We start from the raw sequence: 9,359 nt of genomic DNA, 5'->3' as shown, positions 1-9,359 counted from the left end.
ATGAATTGCTCTTTATGTGGCAAGAAATATAAACAATAGGATTTAGGTTATACAAAAAAGGCAGAACATAAAATATAGAACACCAGCTAAATATGTAAGGACCTACTGCTGCTCACTCATCCCAGTGGGTCGCAGGACTTGTAGTCTAACTTGGCGGGCGGGAAGGCAGGGTCTACAGGGCAGCCTATCTCTCAGATTAACCCAGCAATTGTGCAGAGAGATCTACAGGACACAGTCATTCCTAGAAGGAGTGGGGGAAAACAAGCATCATCATTCATTCTAGATTTGTACACCCCATATCTGAGAGGGGCCCCACACGCAGCCTCCTGAACACCAAACAATTCTTTCAGTTAACAGTGTCTACTGTTCTCCTAAGCAAACATGAGGTGAGCCCTCATTATCCACATGCGGCACAGGTCACCTCCAGCCCCCTCCCTGCGACCATCTTCTCTGCTATTGCAAGCCTTGAGTACCTCCGCCCATATGCCCACCAAAGGGTGTCATCTTATCCCTGGTGCATCAGCTCTAATCAATGCTCGCTCCTCTGCCCTGGCCCACATGTCTACATCTTTTGCCTACAGTGCAACCGCCGGGCCCACCCTGGCACTCCCTCACATTGCAATCCTTAGATTGCCAACACTAAGGCCAGGTCCGCAAATCTGGAACCAATCTTACATGTTTAGGTCTGGGGAATATTCCCAAAAGGCATACCTCAACAGTACAGGTGAGTGAACTGGACAACACCTCATTGATCATGGTTATCACTGAGTCCCAGAATGAGCGTAACCCTAGACAGTTCCATGTCACATGACCAAAGTCCGCCCCAAGTGTCCCACATCTGAGGCAAGCCATCTGCCCTCCCCTTACATAACCTACAATCTATGTGGGGTTAGGTAGGTCATATGAACATACTTTTATTGGCCATACTTGAATCTTGTATTCCTGGAAATGCGCATGGGCCTCGCTACAGTCTTACCCCACTCAGGGTCTGGGAGATCTCTACCCAGCAATGCCTCCCACTGCTCCCGTGTTCTCACCAGTGGTGTCATGGCCCTCTCCAGTTGTGCCCGATAGAGACACTTCACTAGATGACGCGCAGAGCCCAATGTCACCAATGCCTGAAGAGCCATGTGTCTCAGGTTGGCCCCAGGGAGGTGGTGGTCCCTGGGGGAAGGTGGGGCGTTCCCTGAGACCTCCCAAATCCAAATTTGAAAGCCCCAAGGAGGTGGTGGTCCATGGGGCACGGGGATCCGAGACGCCCCCCATTTAATAATTCATTAGCCCTGGGGAAGTGGTGGTCCTACGGGCACTATGGGGGTCCAAGATGCCACCATGATTTGATGTAGGCATGTGGCCCGACCAGGTGGTGGGGCCCGGGGGGACTGAGAGGCCCCCCATTTTAATGCAAATCAGCTTCGGGGAGGTGGTGGTTCTCAGGGCATTACTAAGCCACTTGGGGGTTCCTGTGCGCTCCCATACCTTATTATCAAAATGCCCCTGGACCTGGCTCACCCTGGGGCCGTGCTTTATTTTTTTTCAGCTGCAATTGTTTTTTTGTAATGCTTTCTTGGCCCTGCAGGGTCCCTGTGGGAGCCCCCTCACTCCCCTAAACGGCCTAGGGGATCATGATATTTCTACTCTTTTCTTTTTTAGGTCGAACCTAGCAGCGCGCATGCGCTGCTCTGCGAGGCTTCTTGTGTTTACTCAGTGTGGGTCTGACTCCCTCCACACATAGGATTGGCTTTTGTGTGTGTTTTTCAATAACGAAATTACGCAAATGGCTAAAGGCGGGTGCATGTCCCACCTCTTTTTTAATGTTCACTCCCACGGCGTTTTGCTCTCTGGAGCGTGCAGCGGCACGCAGAGTGGCAGTGGCAGCTGCATTCTTTGTTGTGGATCAGGTTACTATTCAACACAACGCACCGTGCTTTTTTGCAAATGCTTGTTGTATTTGTTGTGAAAAACACACACATATACCAAAGACAACATTTCTGACAGGTCTGTTCGGATTTTCCCCTATGGCCGCTGCCAAGCCGTGTTCCTCCTTCAACAATTGTGTTTATTTTATGTTTTTTTTTCTCTTCCTATTGACACTTAAGGAATACAGCGGCACGGAGCTGAAGGATTGACGACGCCAGAATTATTGGCAAATGAAAATTTTTTCTTCTTATGGAAAGTACATATAGATAGATAGATAGATAGACAGATATGTATGCATGTATTTTAAAGGGTTATGGGTTGGCATTTTTAGGGTTTTGGGTGGGTATGGGTTTTTGGGTGGCAAGGGTAATATTTAGGGTATAGGGTGGGTATAGGTTTTGGGTGGCAAGGGGATTTTTAGGGTAAGTATGGGTTTTTGGGTGGCAAGGGAATTTTTAAGGTTTAGGGTGGGAATGAGGTTTTGGGTGGCAAGGTAATTTGTAGGGTTTATTGGGGTTAAAGTTTTTTGGGTGGCAATGATAATTTTAGGATTTAGGTTGGGTATGGCTTTTGGTGGCAATAGAAGTTTTTGGGTTTACTTTGGGTATGGGTTTTTGGGTGAGTAGTTTTAGGGTTAAGTGTGGGTATTGTTTTTTGGGTGGCAAGGGTAATTTTAATGTTTAGGCTGGGTAAGGATGTTTGGGTGGCAAGGGTAATTTTAGGGTTTAGGGCAGGTATGGGTTTTTGGGTGGCAAGGGAATTTTTAGGGTTTAGTGTGGGTATGGATTTTTGGGTGGCAAGGGAATTTTTAGGGTTTTGGGTGGGTATGAGGTTTTGGGTGGCAAGGGAATTTGTAGGGTTTATGGTGGGTAAGGGTTTTTAGGTGGCAATTGTAATTTTAGGGTTTAGGTTGGGTATGGCTTTTGGGTGGCAATAGACTTTTTAGGATTTAGGGTGAGTATGGGTGGGTAGTTTTAGGGTTAAGGGTGGGTATGGGTTTTTGGGTGGCAAGGGTAATTTTACTGTTTAGGGTGGATAAGCATTTTTGGGTTGCAAGGGAATTTTTAGGGATTAGGGGGTAAGGGCTTTTGGGTGGCAAGGGATATTTAGTGTTTAGGATGGGTATATGGTTTTGTGTGGCAAGGGTAATTTTAGAGTTTATGGTGGGTATGGGTTTTTGGGTGGCAAGGTAATTTTTAGGGTTTAGGGTGGGTATGGGTTTTTGGGTTGCAAGGGTAATTTTAGTATTTAGGGTGGGTATGGTTTGAGGGGTTGTGAGGTTTTAAGGAGATTATATATATATATATATACGAGCACGGAGTCTTAGGTGTTTGTTATTACAATCACATTCTCCTTTTTTACATTTTTTTGTTCCTGGTTATACTTCTTTTTTCAATACATTTATGAATATATTCTTTCGATCTACCTATGGGGATACATATAGGGATGGACATTTATTTTCATTTTTTATTTGCATTTTGAGGCTTTACTACAGGTGTTTGCGATGATTGAAATCTTTAAGCAGTTTGGGTACTATACCTTTAATGATTTGTTCCTTATAGAAACAATAGATGACTGAGATTATATACAATGAGTACGTTACTCTTTATTGGTTTAAACTCAATAAAATAATGTGATCACTGTCGTCCTGATTTAGGTCTTGATAGAAGTAGAATAAGGGACGTTAACAATTGACATCTTTCTAGTTGCATACATTGATAAATGTGCAATTGGTATGAACACATATTCTTTAATAGTTTGTTTCACACATAATGCGCCACATCATTAGAATTAATTTTGCTTTACTTTATGTGCGCGAACTTCTAGAAATGTTTTATACATTATTCACGTTATTGGGGGATGATGTGAAATCCTAAGTCTTTTGTTTATTTCCATGAAATGTCTTTAAAAATACTGAACTTTGAACCTATGGTCATGTGACCAAGAGCTGGATAGCTCGAAACGCGTCTTGTTTGCCCTGTAAATAAACTACAAGTTACCAAATTGGATTTGTGTGGCTCGTGCTTGCGAAGAAATTGTGCGAGCAGTTGGTGGAAATATATATATATATATATATTATCTACTGGCGGTCGCCAGTAGATAGTTATAGTTAGGACCGAGTTTCCATAGGAAATCTCAAAATTCTATTTTGAATAACTTTGTCGCCGATTGATGAATCCTCGCGAAATTTTCAAAACTAATGGGGCGCTCCGCTCCGCTCCTACCCTGAAAGTCTTGGGGTGATTCGTCAAGCGGGGGCCGAGAAAAAGGGGGGGTCCCAAAACGCGTTTTCCCCATGGATTTTTCCATGGGGACTTTAGTCGCAGCTACAGCCCGAACGGCTGAACAGAATTACGTGAAATTTGGCAGAGAGGTAGCCATAAGGTCCATGAAGTGCCTTTTGCAGCTTTGGTGTAAATCTGCTCAGTATTTCCAGAGAAAATAGCATTTAAATCAATATATATATCTGTACGCGCGCAGCGTGCGCGCTGGGTGCGCGCATCTTGCCGTGCGCGAGCGCAATTCTGTTTGGTTGTTAGATCTTAGTAAACATTCGAATCGGTCGAAACCAGGAAGTGTCGGCCGCCATTTTGTCTCTCGCACTCTGAGGGGGTGAAAAACAAATGTGGAGAACGTGAAAAGGGGGCAGGGTGGACAGTTCCTGACCCCCTAGCCGTGGTCAGGGGGTCCCAGAAGGACCCCCAAGGGCAAAAAAATTGCGCACCACCCAAACGGAAAAAATTCTGCGAAGTTCGCGCAGCGTGCGCGCACTCCATTATTTTTCAAAAAAAAAATACATGTATTTTGCCCTTGGGGGCGAAGCGCTCCGTGCGCACAGCGCGTGCACGGCACTAACTGCGAAAAGTGGACGCGAGGTGCGCGAAGCGCACCGCGAGCCCACTGTGTGCGCACGGTGCGCGAAGCGCACCGTGTGCACACGGCACGAACTGCGAAGCGCACCGTGTGCCCACCACGCGCGCACGGTGCGCGAGGCGCACCGTGCGCGCGCCGAGAAAAAGTTTTGTTTAAAAAAATATATTAATAAATACATAACTTAGCATTTAAAAAACCGTACAAATTCACTGAAAAAACCATAGGTTTCACACACGTTATAGTTAGGAATTAACATTTAAAAAACCTTGCAAATTCACTTAAAAAACCATAGGTTTCACACATGTTATAGTTAGCTGGGCATTTCCCTCGTAAAAAAACAATGAAATTCCCCGTTATAGTTAGTGCAGGCAACTATAACTCACGCGACCGCAACCCGCTGCTGATGACGTCAGATATTACATCACTGATGACATATGTGTCTTTCTGAAAAAAAAAAAATGAAATATATGTATAGCTAAAGATGAATGGAAGAAGACATGGGTAAATAAGTGTCTAAATACAGTGATGTAATATCTGACGTCATCAGCAGCGGATTGCGGTCGCGTGAGTTATAGTTGCCTGCACTAACTATAACGGGGAATTTCATTGGTTTTTTACGAGGGAAATGCCCAGCTAACTATAACATGTGTGAAACCTATGGTTTTTTAAGTGAATTTGCAAGGTTTTTTAAATGCTAATTCCTAACTACAACGTGTGTGAAACCTATGGTTTTTTCAGTGAATATATATATATATTTCACTCTCTCAAGATATACACACAAGCGCACACACATTCATAAGTATTTTTGTATGTGTTAATATATAAAAAATATACCTATATATAAATATCTATGCATATATATATATATCTGTTGAAAAATATATCTATCTATCTTTATACACACACACACACACACATATATATATATATATTCACTTAAAAAACCATAGGTTTCACACATGTTATAGTTAGCTGGACATTTCACTCGTGAAAAACCATTGAAATTTCCCCGTTATAGTTAGTGCAGGCAACTATAACTCACGCGACCGCAATCCTCTGCTGATGACGTCAGATATTACATCACTGTATTTAGACACTTATTTACCCATGTCTTCTTCCATTAATTTTTAGCTATACATATATTACAAATATTTTTTTTTCAGAAAGACACATATGTCATCAGTGATGTAATATCTGACGTCATCAGCAGAGGATTGCGGTCGCGTGAGTTATAGTTGCCTGCACTAACGATAACGGGGGAATTTCAATGGTTTTTCACGAGTGAAATGTCCAGATAACTATAACATGTGTGAAACCTATGGTTTTTTAAGTGAATTTGCAAGGTTTTTTAAATGCTAATTCCTAACTATAACGTGTGTGAAACCTATGGTTTTTTCAGTGAATTTGTACGGTTTTTTAAATGCTAAATTATGTTTATTTTTTTTTTTAAAGGTTTTTCACCGTGCGCGTACCGTACGCGCACGGTGCGCTTCGCACACCGCGCGCCCACGTTACGCAGTTCGCGGAATTTTTCCGTTTCTACCGTACGCGCACGCTACGCGTACTCCGCGATTCTTCGCCCAAAAATTAAAGGAAATTGTGGCCCTTGGGGGTCCTTCTGGGACCCCCTGACAAAGGCTAGGGGGTCAGAAACTGTCCACCCTGCCCCCTTTTCGCGTTCTCCACCTTTGTTTTTCACCCCCTCAGACTGCGAGAGACAAAATGGCGGCCGACACTTCCTGGTTTGGACCGATTCGAATGTTTACTAAGATCTAACAACCAATCAGAATCGCGCTCGCGCACGGCAGCGTGCACATACGGTAAGTTTTACCGTACGCGCACGGAGAGCGCCTATAGATATATATATGCTTTTAAATGCTATTTTCTCAGGAAATACTGAACAGATTTACACCAGACCTGCAAAAGGCACATCCCTGACCTGAGGACTACCTCTCTGCCAAATTTCAAGTAATTCTGTTCAGCCGTTCGGGCTGTAGCTTGGACTAAAGGTCCTATGGAAAAATGCATGGGGAAAACGAGTTTTGGGACCCCCCCTTTTTCTCAGCCCCCGCTTGACGAATCCCCCCGAGACTTTCAGGGAAGGAGCGGAGCGGAGCGCCCCATCTATTTTGAAAATTTCACCAGGATTCGTCAATCGGCGCCAAAGTTATTCCAAATAGAATGTTGCAGATTTCCTATGGAAACACGGTCCTATCTATAACTACCTACTGGCGACCGCCAGTAGGTAATATATATATATATATATATATATATATATATATATATATATATATATATATATATATATATATATACATAAAAAAGTGTCTGTACCTACCTGTAAATTTTTTAACAAACATATGCCTTACCATGGATGCTTTTACCACAAAAATTTAAGTATTTTACAGGGAAATATATATATATATATATATATATATATATATATATATATATAATATATATATATATAGAGAGAGAGAAAGGGTTTATACTTACCTTTAAAATACGTATATTTACTTGTAAAACCTTTACCACACATATGCCTTCATCGTTCATGCTTTTACTACAAAATATTTTGTACAGGCATGCGTGTTAAAGGCATAAGCGTTGTAAATAAATGTGTTGTAAAGGTTATTTGTAGTAATGACTTTTGCGTTGTAACAGCCGTGTTGTAAAGACGTGTTACCACGGAATGCATGGCTCCTTCATACATCCCTCAGAGACTGTTGAAAAGTGCATCTGTTTTTTTTGTCTTACCTCCCGCTAGCATCATGTGTAAGAGCCGACAAATGGATTAATGCAAAAGAAAGTGTTTGCTTCCTCACTTACATGCAGTACTATATAGCACAACTTTGGCCCAAAGGTATTGGAGCACTTTACATGAGCACCACATAACATTATAAACGGTCAGATAATTTTTTTTTGGGCCCATGTAGATTAAGTCATTTGCCCAGGATCACAGGATGTTGAGCTGACACTGAGTCTCAAACCCGGCTTCACAGTTTTAAAGTGGGCTAAGTCCATAACCTCTCCCTCCTGACTGCAGGAACTGATTTCTGAGACAAAAATAATTGAAGAGCCCCCTTGCTGGCCCTCACCAACCCCCCCCAACACCTCCTTGAGGCCGCTGTTACATCTGGAGGGAGCCAGAGGGCAACACGGCTCATGCTGTGACAGCTGGAGCAGCCCATTGTCATTCTGGCTGTGACAATGAAGTGATCTGACTTAATGTGCATCGCATCCAGCTGATTAGATGTATGCAAAGGCTCTAAGAACAGCCATTAATGTTGTACCCCTGTGGTGGAGACGGATACGGCCACAATAAATCGCCTACCAACAGGTCTCAACCACAGGCCCATTGAACAATACCCGATTGCCCGCTTTACCAATCCGAGGCTGCCCTATTTCCAGATATTTGTTAGCAAGCACTAAAAGAGTCTTATATCCTTTTAGGTCTCACCTAGGCAGCGCATGAGCTGTCTCTTTGAGACTGCTGTATTTAGTGTACGGAGTTAGAGCACACCCATCATTTCTGATTTGTTCCTTTGTGTGCCTGTTAGACCTGCCAGCCCTTTGGCTGTCCCCTCCTCATTTTTGTTCCCTTTACCCTCTAATTTTTCTCTCCACTAGTTTTTTTGGTGTTGACATAGAGGCTCTGGGTGCCCCATTTTCACTAAATGAGGGTGAGGCGCAAGGTGCTTCTCTAAAATGGAGGGAGGGAGAGTGCTCCTCCACAAAATGGCGGCCTTAACTGTCACCTCAGACCCTGGGCCATAGGCTGTCATGGTGGGTTCCAAAACCTTCTGGGCCACTCTGGCCAGTCAGGGCCCAGGCTATAAATAGAGGTGAGGTGGACGGCCATTTTGAGTAGAAGGTGACGTGAGGTAGTTAGGAGTAAGGCACCTGAGTGGGGGAGGTGGGTGCGCTTGAGAGGGGAACTGACAGATCTTAGGGCCTGCTTTTTCATCCCCCTCGGCTGACACTACCCCCTGCCTCTTGACCTGACCCTGCCCTCAGCCACTGACCCTGGGATCACATCAGCTCAGGAGCTCCCCACCTAGCCAGGACTCCTGAAGAGAACGGGAAAATAGACTGATTATTTCTGGCTTTCCTGACCTTGCCTGGGACTCCTCCATCCATTGACGCCAACGGCGTGTGGCCTGCCACCTCTTAGCCGGCCTGCCTGAGCTGGGGCAACACTGAGGGAGAAAGGGGGGGCTTGGCGCTTAAGCAATCGCCATTCCCTAGACTGTAGAACACCCCCCTTAACTTCTACCCCTCCCCCGCTAGGGGGGTGGGGGAAAATCTTGAAGAGCAACGCTGCGCTGTGGGGCCGAGAAGTATAGCGCCGGACCTCTGTGGGGCTCGCTGAGGAGACCGGGGCCCCGCTGTGACAGAAGTTGTTTGCGCAGTGCGGTCCGGAGTGCTGAGGGAGTCGTCGGAAGATAGAGGAAGGCCGCGTTCGGCCTTGAAGCCTGCATCTCCCCGATCACGTGCCGGGGCGGACTGTGGAACACCACCCCCGCTGTTGTTCAATTGGCTGAGGAGGCCGCGCCTCCGCAGGC

The 9,359-nt window shown here is 44.8% G+C and overlaps 1 pseudogene; it reads left to right on the top strand.

Moving 5' to 3' along the window:
• LOC146770455 (omega-hydroxyceramide transacylase-like) overlaps window positions 1-9,359 on the top strand; it is a 531,347-nt pseudogene that overhangs the window by 104,271 nt on the left and 417,717 nt on the right.

The sequence above is a fragment of the Triturus cristatus genome, unplaced genomic scaffold, assembly GCF_964204655.1.
Source record: "Triturus cristatus unplaced genomic scaffold, aTriCri1.1 SCAFFOLD_105, whole genome shotgun sequence".
NCBI classification, from domain to species: Eukaryota; Metazoa; Chordata; class Amphibia; order Caudata; family Salamandridae; genus Triturus; species Triturus cristatus.
Note: the sequence above shows the minus strand (reverse complement) of the source record. Positions and strands in the feature narration are given on the sequence as shown.